At 37.9% G+C, this 17,783-nt stretch overlaps 1 long non-coding RNA gene across 1 annotated transcript; it reads right to left on the reverse strand.

Moving 5' to 3' along the window:
* Nucleotides 1–2,100: 2,100 nt before the first annotated feature.
* LOC137465004 (uncharacterized) lies at nucleotides 2,101–9,154 on the reverse strand. Its single transcript, XR_010994525.1, has 2 exons — nucleotides 9,102–9,154; nucleotides 2,101–2,325 (listed from the first exon to the last, which is right to left on the reverse strand). It is a non-coding gene; the product is annotated as an uncharacterized lncRNA (long non-coding RNA).
* Between the last annotated feature and the right edge of the window lie 8,629 nt (nucleotides 9,155–17,783).

Consider the following 17,783-nt stretch of genomic DNA (forward strand, 5'->3'; position numbering starts at 1 on the left):
ATGGGAGTGACCTTTACTATTTTTAGAGCATAATGCAAGACCCATCTTTTCTCATGAGCCTTTCCTCAGTAACGAACAATGACATCATATCCCAGGGTACTTTTAAGAAAATAGTCAGACCCTTAGTAACTAGATATGAAAGACTAAATCAAGATAGTGAAATTGAGGCCTTTTACAAGACACCTCTGCACCAGAAATTCCTGCTTAAAACCACAGTAACTTTGATTTGCCTAGCCAAGGAATTGATAAAACAAAAGAGTTACAGCAACATAGGTTTCATCAATCAAATATACACCAGGTTCTCAGATAGGATTAAATGCCTACTGGGACTTCTCTAGACTTCACACACAAAGGCCATGTCTAGATGGCTGCAATTACAGAAACACCACAGATTATTCCATTTTGGAAGGGCCCCACCAGGATCAAGTCCAGTGAATAGTTCACACAAGGACCGAACCCATAGGCTCAGTGTTATTAGCACCAAGTTCTTACCAGCTGAGCTGGTCATTGTACATGTCAGGGTCATTGTACACCTTGGCTACAGTGCAGCCAAAACACTATTCTCATCTACAGAAAAAGCCAGCACCCAAAGGGGTGAAAGGCACACACACAGCACTGCTGTGCCTCTCATCCATCCAGAGGCTGCTGAATACACACCACACTTCTGCTCAGAGACTCTGATCCTAACTTTCAATATTAGTAATTTTTAACCAGAATATAAACCAGAAGCATGGAAAATCTTTCTGGAATCCATAAGAGCCCCTCAGTCATTTCAGCCCCTGCTAGGCTGATGCTTATTTTTACTTCTAATCCATGCCAACATTATAATTAAATTATCATTCCCTTACAATTCCAACTAAAATGACCATCTTTAAACCATGAAATACAGAATGACTTTAATTTCTTAACACTGAAGGATGTAGAAGGCACTCAGATACTACAGTGTCCAGAGTACAATACCCTTGAAATCAGATTAATATAATAGTATGTCATGCACTTTTGTGTGGGAGAACAAACATCTGATTGGTGCAAGTTAACATTTAAGTGTATTTGGATGGAAATAGGTAGGTAGGAGGATTTAGTCACAGAGAAGGAGGGATTGCTATTGTTTTGCTATACAAAGTGGAGCCTCCTTACTTTGTAAAGGATTAAAAAGCAAAGGGAGGAAGCAGACACTCCTTCATCATGGGCACTCTCTGGGAAACTTGTCTGACCTCAGTTATCAGGGTAGAGAACTAAATCTGGGGCAGACAGAGAAATCCAGGGGGGAAATATTATACTGTCTTGGGACAATAGGCATTTCTGAACATCATATACACTTACTATAACAACAATGCCTTATTGACATCCTTTGCTTATTAAGAGAACTGCCTTTTTCAGTACGCATTTGTTTCCCACGTGAAGCAAGAGACTTACCTTGTTAACTTCCAAAATAAAAAAAAAAAAAACATACAGCAGAAGTGCAACAGCTTTTTCTCAGTAAGCAAATGGGCTTATAAATGGTGAGCTCTGAATAATTGTTAGCATGCAATGGATTCTCCCACTCATGAGCTACATAAGCACTGCATATCATCAAGAGCTTTTAACAATTTTGTCATCTAGATATTTCAGAAATGTTTTTAGATTTCTGCAATATGTTCGGCAATGAAAGTGGCATGTATCCAATGTTAACAATAGACTCTAAACTATGAATCACCAGAGGAAAACAACAACAAAAAAAAATTGCAAGAATAAGGTTTAGTCATATTTGTCAGAATATATTAGACGAAGCAAATGCAACTTTCAGGATTCTCAAACTAAACCTACTAATGCAGAACTTCTAAATCCAGTGAGAATTTTTCCAACTTTTACCCTGCTTTAAAATTCAAAGTACGTGGAGGCTACATCATTTTTACAAACAAACAAAAGAATGTACTTATGAAATCTTCAGCAGCACTTTGTGAAAAGTTCTAATCTCATTGCAGAGAGCCTTTTGATTTTGGGGTCTGGAAGGGGCAGGAAAGGAAGGGTTATGGTCTAACATGTTGTATGAAATACTTTGGGTTAGTCTTGAAAGTCTGTGAGTTGGGCATGTTGCTTGAATAGAAGATGTCAGAATCCTTATGAAAAACTTTTCATTACTAGGGTTAGTCAGCAGGAAAATCTGAAAAAAAATTCTCACATCTGGGAGTCTGTAAGGTAGTAAATACCTCTGCCAGGTCATGAATCTTCAGTCCAGAACCTTCCTCCATCCCCTCAAAGCACTGAATGGGCTCCATTCTTCTCATTATTACTGGCCATTCTGCTTTGGAAGTCATTCTGCTTCACCCTGTTTAAGCTGTTCTGCTGCACAGTAAAAGAATTCAAGATTCATTTGACAAAAAAGAGAAAATGAATGTCAACTTGGTTCAATAGCCAGGTAATGATCATACTTACCAGAGGGGAGAGTCCTTACTTGTAAGAATGTTTTAGGCATTTTATCACTGATCTTTGAACAAGCTACAGGAACATGTGGAGCAGCCCATACTCTGATACCCAGATCAGCAGGAAGGATGTGGGTTTGAACTCCCTCCAGCAGAGGATCAAACTGAACTTGGAAGGATCACAATGGCTTCAAAATTTCACCAAATGTTTGCAATTTCCCACCTGCTCCAAATTCCATAGCCAGAATACCATGCTATTGATACTTAATGCTTATATAGTGCATAAGCAAGAATTTCCAGCTAGTTGGGTCTCTCATATTATTTCTGCAACAGGTCTCACTCTTTAGTAGTATCAAACCCTCACCACTTGCAAGAGAATATCACAGTCACTTATGGATAGAGACAGCAGAAGCTGAGCACAGAGCACCAACATATCACTGCACAAACTACCCAAAATTATAGGTTCCCTTAAGTCAATTTTCTTATTTTCAAATAAACATAGTCACAGTACAGTTTTGGTAATTATTTTGAGAACTCCTCTCTCCCTGCAGAACACGTACCTCCAAAGTCTAGTCTTAGTACTTTCTCCTTCATTTCTCATGGAATGGCTGCTGTTGGACAGGACAGTCTTAAGAACGTAGCAGGAGTGAAAGAAATTATATCACTGGTAGACCTAACTGAAATTCTAAACCTTTATTTAAAATATATAAGGAGGCTATTGCTCATTGAGACTTTGGGATGTGTATTTGCAAGAGCTAAGGGCTCAAGACTGCAATTTCTTGCAGTGTAATATTTTTATCTGGAATCCAGAGAAGTCAAACATACTGGCCCCTTTGGTCCATCCTTAGACTCTTACTTAATATACCTAAGTATTTAAGCAAGGATTTAAATTGCTAAAATCTCTTCTGAGAAAAAAAAAAAAAAAAAAAAAAAAAAAACAACACCAAATTTCATTACTAGTTTCAAGTTCTAGTTCATTATTCTAAATTGAAAAGCAGACACAGACCATTCTAACTGTTCTGTTTAAAAATAGTATTGTAGGATTAAACAAACCTAAGAAGAGCTAAAAAAACACAAAGAGGATTAATTAACTGAATTTAAGTGTGAGGAAGTTTTTTTCATTTGTCAAAAATCTAGAAAAAAAACACAACCTATTTTACCTTACAGCAAAACCAGTTTGGTAGCAAATGATTTGTTGCAGGTTTTTCCCTACTTCCTCCTTCCCTTCCTTTACAGGTGCACAATCCTAGCAAGTTTATCGCAGAGTAAAGAGGCAATGTTTTCTGTTCGTTTGGCAGGACATCAGTGCTTAGCAGTTGGTGTGTCAGGAACCTCCCTGAACAAATTCACTGTGAAACAGCAGCACCTTTTTGCATTGAAACAAACTGACAAAAGCAACTACACTACAGATGGGAAATCCTCCCGCTGTTAGTATGCATAGCTGCAAGTGTTTGGTTTAACAACCAAAGAGTAAGATGGCAAAAAGACAATTTTTTAAAATCAGCTTCCTGACTTCTAAGGGTTGAGTGTTTCATTCCCATATATAACAGTGTTCCAAAATTACTCAATTAAGTGATAAAGTATCACTAGACCTTAATTAAAAGTTGATAATCTGTTTCACAGAAAACCATTAACTCCTTTCTCCCATTACCTAGTGGTTAGGTCTATCTGCTCATATACAGAAAGTCCTGTTTTGATGTACAGAAAATCCTGTTCTAAGTCACACTGGATTTATGTCTGCCAGTTCCTCTTCAAACAAATGAGCCATTGTTTGGAACAGCAAGGCATTTATGTCAGCAAGAGGCTGAAGTGTGAGGCTCTCTGCGCCTGGAAATACTGTGGTGAATAGCTGTAAGAACTAGTCTGGGCAAGTAAATTCCATTGCATGGATACTTCAGAAGCTGATTTTGAAACCAACTTCACTAAAAATTGTTTCTTTCCCCTTCACTCTTTTTTAAGGTCAAACCTTAGACTGGTGCTCCTGTTCCAGAGCATTAACAAAGCCTGTTTGCTGTGCAAATACTGAACAGCCCAGACTCACCAAATATGCATGGCAGCCTAAATTCCTCAGAAACCTTGCCAAGCAGCCAGCCCAATGGTGGAACACAAAACTGTCTGCTTCTCTGCCTGGCATGTTGAAATTCCAGTGGTTCTCATCCAGGAGATTCAGCAGATCCATTCAACAGACCTCCAATGTAAGTGCTGAAACTGCTGACTGCAAGTCAGTAATTGACTGGGGATGGTCCAGATCCATTGCTTCCTGGCAGTGCAGATCCCATATAACCTCCTTGATGGGCTCAGTGATAGATGACACAGCAGAAACCTAAAAAGGATTCCTGCAGAATCTAGAGAAACACCATCTCTGCTGACATTTTCAGTTTCACAGATTCAGCAAGTGTGAATGGAATCCAGCTTTTCTTTTTCTGACTGGCTTTAAATTATTACTACAAAACAGTAACATCAAAACTCTTGCATCACATCTGCGGTTTAGTGCTATTGATCCTCTGTTGCAGGAAACAAAATTGGCAGTATCCAAAGAAATATACTGGACCAGCTCACATCACACATTTTTATCTTGTTGTGCCACAATTCGTATTTCAGAAGAACCCCAGGTCAAAATTACTTTTAAGCCAAATAAGGCAGTAAGTCAAGTCCATGAACACTGGCGGTGACACATCTGGGGCAGTGTATTTAAAGGGAGAAAAAAACCTGTTGTACAACCACAGCTGTGAGAGAAGAGTGAAAGAAACAGCTATGCAGAAATCAAAGTCAATGAAGGAGGAGGGACAGGAGATGCTCCATGCTTGAGAGCTGAGGCTCCCCTGCAGGCTATGAAGAAGACTATGGTGAGGCAGCTGTGCTCCTGAGCCCATAAAGGTCGGGAGCAGAAAGGTGGTGGAGCAGAAACCCACCTACAGCCCATGGAGAGCTGCACACCAGAGAAGATGGATGCCTGAAGAGTGTTGTGACCTTCTGGAAAGCCTGTGCTGGAGAAGCGTCCTGGCAGGAATTATGTGTCCAAGGGGAGAGGAGCCCATGCAGGAGTTTGCTGGCTGGACCTGTGACACCACAGGGGACCCATGGAGCAGTTCATGAAGAACTGGAGCCCATGAGAAGGACTCACTTTGGAGAAGATGGTGAAGGAATGTCTCCTGTGGGAGGGACCCCACACTTGAGTGATGGAAGAGGATGAGGAGTGTTCCCGTGGAGGAGAGGTGAGCAGGCACAATGTGGGATGACCTGACTGTGTAATAAACCGACTGCAGAATCCAGTCCCTGTCCACCTGTACCACCAGCTCAGAATGTGGGAGTGAAGTTGAGCCCTAGAAGAAGGGAGAGGTACTTTAAATATTGTTGTTTTTTTTTTCTTTCTTTTTTCTTATTATTCTGCTCTGATTTGAATGACAATAGGTGAAAATAATTTTCCCAAACTGATTGTTTTGTCCACGCTGTACTTATCTGTAATCTACAAGATTTTAGTTTTTTCTCCCATCCAGTTGAGGAGGAGTGATGGAGCAGAATGATGGGCACCTGGTATCTATCATAATCAGTTCCTTTGTCATGTTGGCCTTTTTTTGAGTAGTTGTAGGAGTTTTCAACCTCACTTTCTAGTCACTGAAGTCTTCTGATTTTGCATAGGAAAAATACAGGATATATGATAAAAGTGATTGATTTTCCTGGCCCCAGCAGTGAGTTTAGAGGGCTGTAGCTTGCTGACTTTGCATGTGTCATGGTTTAACCACAGCCAGCAACTCAGCCCCACACAGCAGCTCCCTTCCCCTTTGTTGGGATGGAGGACAGAATTGAAAGGGTGAAAGAAAATTTGTGTGTTGAGATAAGAAGAGTTTAAAAATTTAAAAATAACTTAATAATAAGAAAAAAATAATAATAGTAATAATAAAAATAATGCAATGAAAGAAAAATTTTAAAAAGGGAAAAGCAATGAATGGAGATGAGAACAATTGCACAACACCTACTGCTGGACACCACCATTTCTGGAGCAGTGGCCCTCCTGATAAGTTTTTCTCCTAGTTAATGCATTGAACATGACATCTTGTGGTATGGATGGGGTTAGCTGTCCTGCCTGTGTCCCATCTCAGCTTATTTTACTCTCTGGCCTCCTCTCTGACAGGGCATCATGAGAGGCTGAGAAGTCCTTGACTTAGGGTAAGTGCTGCTCATCAACAATGAAATGATCTGTGCTTCACCAACATTATTCTTATCCTAAATCTGAAACACAGCTACTAGGAAGAAAATTAACTTTATCCCAGTCATACCAGGATGTTGTACTATGACATGAAATAACTCACACACTCACTGTAAGATTTAAAAGAAGAAAAGAGTAAGATTTACTTTTGACTTTGCAATATATAGAATTTTAAAAGTGACAGTGGATTGGAGGATGAAATTTCCACCTCTCCAACTACACTGGTTAAACTAACAGTCTATTAATTCTCTCTTCTTACAAAGAAGAATGCAAAACAATTATTATTTACATGAACAGTGTGTGAGGACTCTAGTAGAAATATGTAAACATCAGAAGGTATAGAAAACTTCTAAAAGAACTTCAAAACTTTTAAAAGAATAGGGTAACATCAGGACACCATGAAAGAAAGTCAGATGTGGAGCACGCCCTTCTGCAGCAGGCTTCTCACTTTCCATGTTCTTTTTTTTGTTCCACAGTAAAAAGAATTGCTGTCCCATACAGTTATGTGAAAATGGACATGTACAGATTTTGATCAGTTTTTCAGTACATGTATGAGAGAAAAGATTCAGCAGGAAAGGTGGCATTTTTCACTGGAACTAAGTGGTGAAACTAAGGGGAAAAGGGCCACTGGGATCTCTAACCCAGAGAACCTATGTCAGAAGCATATAACAGTTAAATCCACACAAAGAGTCTGGAGATGTCATGGCATTTGTTTGGGGTGAGGGCGATTGAGTGCAGAGCAGATTGCTTGATCTGGCACAGAAAGGAAAGGAATCCTTACATTCAAGGCTTGTTGTGATTTCAGAAGATAAAGACTGCCTTATTGAAGAAAAAGAAAGCTGAAACCTCCCACCTAATCATTAGGTCTCCTTAATATATTTTAGCTTCAATAAAAAGTGTATTTTCCTGAAGTCATTCTGTCAAGTATTCTTTCTAGTTTAAATTGTCATGCCTGCTGTCACATCAAGAATACAATTACAGTCAGCCCCTCTGTTGTAAGGCTAACTCTTTCAGTGTAAAAGCCTTCCTACTGGGGGCAGAGCTGCAATTACAATTAGCTTGTTTGCTGCAAGTTACAGTGATGCAGGAAACTGACATCTTGAAAAATCAAACCTTACAACAGACTCCATTTTAAGGTACTTAGCTTTGAGCAGGTTTTATACATAAAGAGCTCCTTGCTTTGCTTCCATATTCTTCAGCAAAAAATAAAGGAATCTAGCTAGAGCCTGCAGTTTGCACTACTGTCTTTACCACTGTGTATGTAATAAGAGGCTTCTGCAGCAATTTTTTATATGCTCCTTTGAATATCAGCCTTCCATGTAAAAAAATCCCAAAACCAAACCCACATGCAAAATTAAATTAGAATATTATGTAGCACATAGAGTATTATGGATCATGAAGTAATTTGAAAGAAGTAGTATAGCATTAATTACAGCATTTCTCCCCTGAAAAAAAGATGGAATCAAAGCCTTTTTTTTTTTGCTTACAAAACCCTCAAAATAACATGAACACTATCCACTTCCCCCAGAGAAGAATAGAACATGCAGTATAATTGCTGAGAAAAGCAGGAAAGGGAAAAAACCCGTACAATAAGTAACAAACCCCTCATCCAGACATCATGGTTTCAGCAATTCTGTTATACTTTAAGGGGAGGACCACGCCTCTGGCTTGCAAGTATCCCCCACGGAAATCACCCAGATGCACTGCTGAGAATGAGATCAGGGACAGCTGGGGCATGAGTCCCCCCTCCATCACCCCAGGCACACACACCCTTTAGCTGGAACTGGCAGTTCTCTCTCTGCCTGAGCTGGAAAACTACAGGAAGGACAGCCTGTCACCTGTCAGATTAATTTACTTTCTATCTGCTTAACTTTGACAGTCTCTGGAGTCATTTATCCTACAATCATTAACATTAAGCATCTAGCAGCAGGGGAGAGTCCAGGACACGTGTTTATGACCCAAATATAATATTAATGGGCTGTGCTGGACTGCCCACAAGTGCAGAGAGGGAAAAGTTAAATAAGAAAAACAAGGTTGTCCCTCAGAGGTATTCCTAAATGAGTGCTAAATGGAAGTGATTATGCGAGCCTCTGCTGTTGAAAAGGAAGTGGCCCTTGGGATATGACACAAAGAGAATATGCTGGTGACTTAAGAGGTATTTAAAAAAGCTGAGAGTTTGCAAGTGGAATATATCCAACTAGCATCCTAGTCAAACTCTCCTTTGGCAATATTCATTATGTGTACAGAAATATATACAGCTCCATGTGGAAGAGGCTGGCATTTTTTCATGCTTTCCCTTTCCTGCAGAGGTAGTGTCTATGTGGCTGATTTGTTACACCTCACTGCTTGCTGCTCTTAGTGACAAGTAAGACAGCCATGACTAAAGACTTAAAAGTACCCACTTTCTCTACCACCCTCCTTTGCTTAGTATTCTACTCTCCTTTCCTAGTGATTTTTACCAACCCTACTCTGTTTACTGGCATGTTATTTACCTCAGTCTGCTGGGTCTTGCCATTGCCTGTTCAACCTTATGCAACCTATTCAGTGATCCATCTGTCATATTTCATATTTCATTTCTTTCTGCTTTTTGTTGCACATACACATTATAGACAGATAAACTTTCCTCTGCTTGTCTTCTGCCCCAAAAGTAAAAAAAAAAAAAAATTAAAAAAACCCAACCACTTTAAAAGTTCATATGAGCATGTCAGAAAAGCAGAATCTAAAATTAGACACAGTAAAATTTACTAATTTGGACTCATAAGTGTTCAGAAGTTCTGCACTTTCTCCCACTCTTCAGTACAGGTAGGGAAGAGTGAGATTGCATCAATAATGTTGCATCTGTATTTTCCTCTAAGATAGTTTGTACATTTGAAATCTGAACTGCTCACAGAAATCTCCCCCGAAGCAAAGACTCCGTCAGCACTGCAATAGTTGCCTCTCTTGGCTTGGATGCACCCTAGACTAAATTCAAGCCTTTCAAGTACCCTTACCTGTGGAATAAAATTGACTTGTCCAACATTTGTGATCACTGCATTTTCAGATCCTTTTGTTCGGCATCTATGACTACTCAAATCTTTGCCTTTTGCAGTCATTTATTGGCTACTTCTTTCTATTGATAGTGTTATATGTAACAGGTATAATTCGCGCCATTTTATTGCTTCATATATATATAATGTTAAATAGTTGTTAGACTGTACCCTTTGGCATTAGAAGCCCCCCCCTTCTCAGGCAAAACTAAGTGTGTGTTGAAACCTGATTTACAAGCAAGGGGATGTGGCTCGCCAGGAGATGGGCCTTATCTGAGGCGATATGGAGACACCCAGGCGCTGATCATCGCGTGAACGACCCGAGATGGACATCAGGAACATCCCCCGGGCCGATACATGTGAATACTCTGTTCCCTTAAATTTCATCAAGAGTTTCCAGGACACCAGACTTTGAATTTCTCTACCTTGTCGCCGAGAAGGAAATCTCATCAATTTATGGGACTCTGAGTGAAACAAAGGACTGAATGCCGAAATCCTGGCCTCAGGCAGAATTTTCCCTATAAAAATCGCTTGTACCAGGATGGTGGTGTGGGGGCATAGAGTGAAACCTCTGCTGAGGCTGATCTCTGTGTCTTGCACCCAGCGCCGATCCCGGGCTCGGCACTGTCCTTTTCCGTGTGGCTGGCTAAGTTAGATCTCTATTGCTAAAATGAATTATTTTTATTTTTTTAATTTGGCTGGATCATTTTTCATTTATAACAATAGTATTTTGTTATTGTCTTGGAAAATTCCATACTGTAAGATTGAGGAATTACTTTCCATTTTTTTTTTCAATACCACATTGAAATTCTGATCTTATTCTGCGGAGTTTTTACAAACTTCACCTTTGCTTTATTATCTCAGATTTCATGGCTGTATTTTGTCTTGCTTTGCTCATTCAGTTTTGGGGTTCAGTTGCTGTTGATCACTAGGAGATGCTATCCAAAACAAATTAAAGAGAATAAAATATTTTTCACAATGTCTAAATGCATGTTTTACTGGTTGAAATGTCTGTAAATTGTGTATGGTTGCAATGATATATTTTTTGCATTTAATTTGCCTTCTATTCTCAAAGTAATATTAGGAAGAAAAAATATGGGTTATTTTATGTATTGTGAGGTTAAAGAGCTGAACAGGTATGTCAGGAAAAGCTGTTTTTCATTTTCTGACATAACCTGCTAATTATACTTAATTATATTTCATAACTTGTACATTGTGCTTTTTATATGTCTGATTCTTTCATGCCTCTCCCTCGAGTTCCTCAGTTTAATAATCCAGATAGCCAAGTGTCCTCACATCTAATTAAATTCCCTGGCGCACATTAAAAAGCAACAAAAAATTCCCAGTCCTGAGACCATGATAGGTTTTATTAACTAGGGTGTGCAATGTTTTACTCTGTTTTCTCCTCTGCTAACAGGGTGCATGATAAATTCCTGGGTAATATTAACACCTGAGTCAAAGAGTTAAATTCAAAATCAATTACAGTTGCTTAAAAAATCCACATTAGTATTTGCCAAAGGTTTAGAATAGGACCGCATTCATGCTCAAATGCACGCACACATGGAGGGGGGGTTCCCTGCTTGAGGTTGGACAGGATGTTGTCTTTCTTCAAAGGAGAGGGAAAAGAGAATAGTTGTTGAAAACTGGAAAACCTAGAAAAATGTTTGACAATAGAACTTAGCTAAAAAGAAGGTTTTACACAATAGACCTTCTTAGTAGATGGGAAGGTTTCAGAGATTTCTGGCCACATTAAACTCCTCCCCCACTTCCTTGGGCAGAAATCCAAAAACAACAGGGAGGTAAGTTGGTTGTAAGTGAATATCAAAATAGACTGAAATCCATGACCTTTCTGAACTCTAAGTACCTCTTTAGCTTGTAAACTGGAGTCTGGATTTACAAGCATCACCAGTAGATACTTAGCCCTCAATCAGTTTGCAGGTAATTTGTACCAAATTCTTTTTGATGCTGATTCCAGTGAATGCATTATTGTATTTTAGATGTCTGTGTTTACACTGGTTATTGAAAGCTTTTCAGGCTTAAGGCTTGAGACTTTTTTGATTTTTGTACTTTGTGCACTTTCACATATATGCTGATTGTGCTTAGGTTCACAGAGGATGATTTGAAGTGCTCCTTCCTTCTGCCTTTTATTTGGCTTAGAAGGACGCAAAATTATAGTGACTGTGGAAATACTTTGTATAAAGCATAGAAAGAGATGAAAATTACAATGCAATCAGGTTTCATTACATTTCCTGTGGATGCTGGATTGCAGACCATGCATCCATGGGAGATCTCATTAACCCAGCAGCAGCATGTCTTGTGGTCTCTGCAGATGCATTACTGAAGCACTACAGCTAGCTGTAATCTCATGAAACACATTAAATCCACATATTTTTTATACATTGCTAACCATAAAGAAATATACCTTCATTAAAAAAGACAATAGTTGTACCTCTCTTTCATCTTAACTGCAGCTAAAACTAGTAAAATTTCAAGCACTTGTGAAACACAGTGCTCATGGCAAATTCTTTAGCTAAAGAATTATATTTTTCAAAAGTTCCCAATGTTTGAACCTCACCCTGAACTGCCTAAATAAATAAAGAAATATTCAGTTAAAATAATGCATTCTATTCAGTTTAAATAATGCATTTTGATAAATGCACCTTTTTACATGTTTTACATTTTATGTTATAAAAGAAAAGTAATAGCTTCAAAATACAATTAAAGCCAAAAATTTTCTAATTTTAAATTATATTTGTTGACATTGTAGTTTTTTGCATTAAAAAAGGTCATACTTTAAAAACATTTATATTAAATTAATAGGCTTTTAATTTTTTATTTGAAAGTTGCTGAGAAAAAATATTTCTCAGTTGTAATTTAGGGTCATAGAAAAGGTATGGTAGCTGAGGTAACAAGTTACAGGACTTTTTCTGACTCTATTGTCATGAACTTAGTGGGATGAGTACCAGAAGAAAGTGCCTCCTGTTTCTTAGGACAGCATGCAGTCTAAGTTGTGTGTTAAACACATAATGTATATTTAAAATAATGACTATTTACAACAGAAACACAAGGATATAATTCACAGAAAAAAAAAAAAAAATCCTGTACCCTTTCTGGATAAACTATGGCCAATTCCCTGTAAATATATTTGACAAGAGTCTTTGTTACAAATTTCAGCTCTGCACAAATATACTCCACACATACAAAAGCAGCCTATTGCCTAGTTTTCTTTCTCATTCATTTTTTCTAAGTGTGGATAGAAATGCAGAATTCTCTTGAGGCTCCATTCAAACTACCATCCATTGTCAGTAAAACACCAAGTGCTAGAACCCAAGTTTCATGACATACACTATCATATCTTGTGGGTACCAACATAAATAAGATAATGCAAGCTATGGCTTCCACATTCAGTGAAGATTTATTGTTTTGGGCCTGAGTGAGGACCTTGTCTGCTGAGAATGGCTAAGTGATGCCTGCCATACCCAATATACCATGGCACTAGGAAGCTGCTCAATTCCTTAACAAAATTATATTTAGGGGAAGGAAGAATTTCATCTTTTATGCATTTGTTGGTCCACATTCATATATTTTGGTCTCACAGGACACACTCTTCACTATAATGTAAAATACAGAGTAAGATCATATTTAAAACTAGGTCCAAATCTCAGGCTACTCTGCATGCAGAAGTGTGGTGTGCTCTGGCTTTGAGTCTTTAGAGTTTTGGGTGTTTAATAAAGCAAAGGCTGAACTGAAAATCTTCCAGTGGCAGCCACAGCACATACTTATTCCCACAGAAATCTTTGGAATGCAGGTTGAAGTAGAGTCTCTGTGACAGCTTACACTCTCCACTGCTTTTACAGTTTCCCTCCACTATCCACCACTTTATTTTCCAAAATCTAACAGCCTGGAAGCTTGAAGATCTCCTACCTCTCTAAATAAGGAATGGCATCAAAAGATTTTTAAAAGAGGGAGACAGAGGTTTTTCCTTGCACCCTGTTGTATGTCTTCTTTTCATCATCCTAAAAGGCATGAAAAGAAATTTAAGAAGTTAATGATTATTATTACTATTGTTATTTTTGTTATCCGTTATTGTTGACTATAATTGTTATTATAATAATATGTTGTTAAATACTTTATCCATTATGTACCAGCAAGTAGCTGCATTAGTAATATTCATTTAGCAATAATGAAATTTTTTGCCCTTACTTTTTGGCTTTACTTACTAAGAATTACCCTTACTGAGCAGCAACATTCTTCCATTACATATGTTTAATTTTAATATACTCACAGGGATTAACAGCTCAGCAATTGATAACAATGCAGTACTATAACAGACAGGGTTAAACTGCAGGAAAATTTTAATCAAATACATTGTTTGATGTATAGAGCTATATTTCAGAAAATGTATTCTTCATCTAGCAATTTTTTCTCAATTCAGAGACATTATCAGACTTGAAAGTGATCCCTATGCTTGATTTGAACTCACGTCGAGTTGTACTATGTCATAAATTACATGAACAATTGCCAAGGTCACTTCAGATAGCCTTATTGCTTTTTTTATTCAAGGAGATAGCCCTTCAATAGTGAGAAATATGGTATCCAGGAATTCCAGCTTGCCCTTATGTAATCTCCTTCACAGAGTGCAACAAAGAACAATTGTGTGAAGCACAATGACCTCAGATGCTTGAAGTCTCTCAAACAATTTATGAATGTGTAGTGGAGGCATTCAGGATGAGGAAACCTTGACCAGAAAGAGACATTTCAGTTGTGAATTATTTTTGTATGAGGAAGTTTTAGCAGAATGCAATAAGTACATGTACTGTGATAGTCAAGCCAAAGACAAGCACAGATATTTTTGAGTTATTCTGAGACAGCATAATACCTCTTCAGAATTTTGTGAAAGCAAGCATGACAGGCAGTGCGAATGTCCTTGAGAAAATTCATGTTACTGTGACATGTCCTCATACACCTGCAGCAGCGGAGATCTAAACTTACAGGGATTTCTCCTAGCATTACTGTGATTAAATTGGCTTTCACTGATATGTGAACCAGCAGGTCTGTTTATCCAAAGAAAAAGAAAGAACATATTATTTATTTTTGGTAAGCAACCTGCCTATGTAAGCGGCTTACTGTCAAGCAAGAAATTGCATCCAAATTATTCACAGCAAGTGAGCTGTGGTCTGTCCATTCCCCACACAACAGGTCTTAATGTGTCTATAATAGTCAGTGAGCATGCATGGCAATATAGCAACAATTTCTACAGTATGACAGTATTCAAAAGAAAATTTGTGAGCTGGACTAGAAGATCTGTCTGTGTTACACACTTTTGCCAACTGCTGTCAAATAAAAATGTAAGTAAAGAAAAAGCATGATTTGCAGTTGTAACTCTACTTCTACGATTTACAGCATCTGCAGTCAAATATATTATCCCCTCTGTGGTGCACTATAAAAAACAACCTCTTACATACTCACCACCCTAAAAATTATTTCACCTCTGTAACTTTTAAACAAACAAACAAAAAAAATCATTGTTTTATTCAGACTACCAGGAAATGGGAATCAGCAGGAAATTTAGCACTGGAAAGAGAGAGATGCACTGAAGGCAAAAAAACTGTAGTGGGAAAATTGTATATGCTGGAACAAAAGTCAGAGATGTTAGAAAGTGAAATAATAGATGCTTGGGAATGCTAGTACAGAAAAAGACAAATCTGGACGTGACCTTATTCTCTACAATTACCGGGGGTTTTAAAGAAGAGTATACTGAGACAGAAAGGTAGATCCTGTATGTGAGGACTGTGTATCAGTAAAACAAGGCAAATACCAAATGCTGAAATTACATCTCATGTAGTATTTTGTGTATTATATAAAACAGGTCTGTTGTGATTTATTATATCAAAGACACCTAAAAGAGTTAAAAAGCTCATCAAATGATGCTTGTTTATTATAGACAATTCTTAAAAATAATATTGGGGTACTTAAAATACATTTCAAGATTTTGAGAGAATTCTGATTTCTGTATTGTTTGAAAGCCATTAATAAGTGTGCAGTCATTAGTTTTATTGCTAGTGCACATGGAGTCCTCTCTGAGGCACCATAGCTAAGCCAAGAAAGAGAAAGGATAATTAAGGACCTAGAAAATAAAAACATGGGAACAGAATGACAGCAAACTTTACCTGAGAAGCAGATTAGCACCTGGTAACCACAATTGCTACATTTCCAATAATGGCTAGCTCAGAATCAGCCTTATTTTCACTTAGAAATGGTGGTTGTAAACTCTTATACTTCCACTACGTACATCTCCATTGTGGGCCTACAGAGATATGGTTACTGGATATGATACTAGATAATAACTTTCGAATACAAATCTCAGTTCTCAACAGAAAACTGTTCTTCCAAATTTTATTTTATTTTAAGTCTATTTCTGTATTATTCTGTTTTAATCATACAGCATCCCTAATTAAGAAATGTGTGTTAGTATCTGGTGATTCCATCTATGCTTTACAAGACAAATACATTTTTTTTTGGTGACTTTATTGGGGTATCAAGGACACACACTGTGCAAGGATTTAAAAGTTGCAAGTGTGGACATATCCCTCATATCTGACAAATTAGAAACTACCTCTAAGGTTATACTTCACAGATGCAAGATGAACATGTTGAAGAAGGGTACTGATACCTTTATCTTTATTTATATGTATCAATTGGTGAAACAAACAAAGCAACAAGCAAACAAACCGATGATGTGGACTACAATGAAGTGCTGGTCCTGTGTAGTACAATGTCTATGCAATGCTGAGCTGCCAAAGACAGAGATACATAAAGATGCTGAAGCAACTTTGTGAGTAATCCAGATGAGCTTAGTTTAAGCTGTTTACTTTCCAGAGTTTAATACACATGCCAGGGAAGAAAGTCCTCACCTTCTCACTTAAATTAAGGCATGTAATAACTAAAAATGTTAAAAACATACATAGTAATTTTATTCTTTTCTCCTCTAAAATTTTACTTTTCACACAGCTCTCTCTGATACTTCAATCCATGCAATCAGTAAGACTTTTGAACACCTGACAAGATATATATTCAAACAAGATTAGTGTTCTATGCATTTCATGCTGCAGTGGATGCATGTTCTGCATCCTCAGAAGTCTATGTTTAATGAATTCTCAAAGGAGTAGGCAGATAATCAGATTAAGACATGAGGAGATGGGAAACAAGGTTAAAGAGCAATCTTCTCACTGCACACTACTTCTGCCTTTTGAAGTATTATGGTCTCCATGACCACAGGATTTTGGTGCATTGCACTATTTAATGTTTCTGCTCATTGGCATATGAAATCACTATTGTCCCCACTTTGCTTTCCATTAATGGATGTATAGTGATATGAATTTTTTACTAAATACCTTTACTTTATTGGAAATTATTTGAGAACTTAGCATTTCTTTGCACTGCAGAGTAATTAACCCAAATCTCTTAGTTGGTAGATTAGTACTTCACCAATGGGGTAAGTTGCTTTTTCCTGTAAAATGCTGATAATTAACTAGAATGCCTTGGAAGACTTTCTCCAGCCTGAGAGTAAGAAGTATGGCCCAGCTAGTGATAATTAAATTTTCTTTCCATAAAAAGAGCAGCTGTGTCCCTGCAACTCAGTGGGAACCATCTGTGGTCCTTGCCAACCCTTGGAACTGTGCCTGGTGTCTGTGAGGACACAAGCTGGTGTGGGTCAAAACTGGGCTGTGGCACATGCAAACAACTAAACAATGATTATTCCATGTCTGTATTTAATATGCTATTGTGGATGTTGCCAATTACAGCAGCTAGAAGCCTTCAAAGACATCAGTATTTGAGAAAAGTAAGGCTGGGAAACTTCCCCACATGGGGGTAGGTTTATTCTCTTTGTTCTCTGAGTATAGCACCACACCCAGACTATTTTCTGTTAAACTCTGTGTAATGGCTATCATGTCTCTGTGTGCAGTGAACATGAGCAGCAAAGCACCTTTCCTCTTTTCCCGCCTGCCCCTCAACACACGTACACATGCTGAAACTCAGTTCTCAGGAAAAACAAAACAATTCTGTGAAACAAGCCAATTCAAAGTAATACAATGAATTTGCCAAAATAATCTCTACAAATGACGAGGAGGAAATTATTTCACTTTT

Source organism: Anomalospiza imberbis, chromosome Z, assembly GCF_031753505.1.
Source record: "Anomalospiza imberbis isolate Cuckoo-Finch-1a 21T00152 chromosome Z, ASM3175350v1, whole genome shotgun sequence".
Classification (NCBI taxonomy): domain Eukaryota; kingdom Metazoa; phylum Chordata; class Aves; order Passeriformes; family Viduidae; genus Anomalospiza; species Anomalospiza imberbis.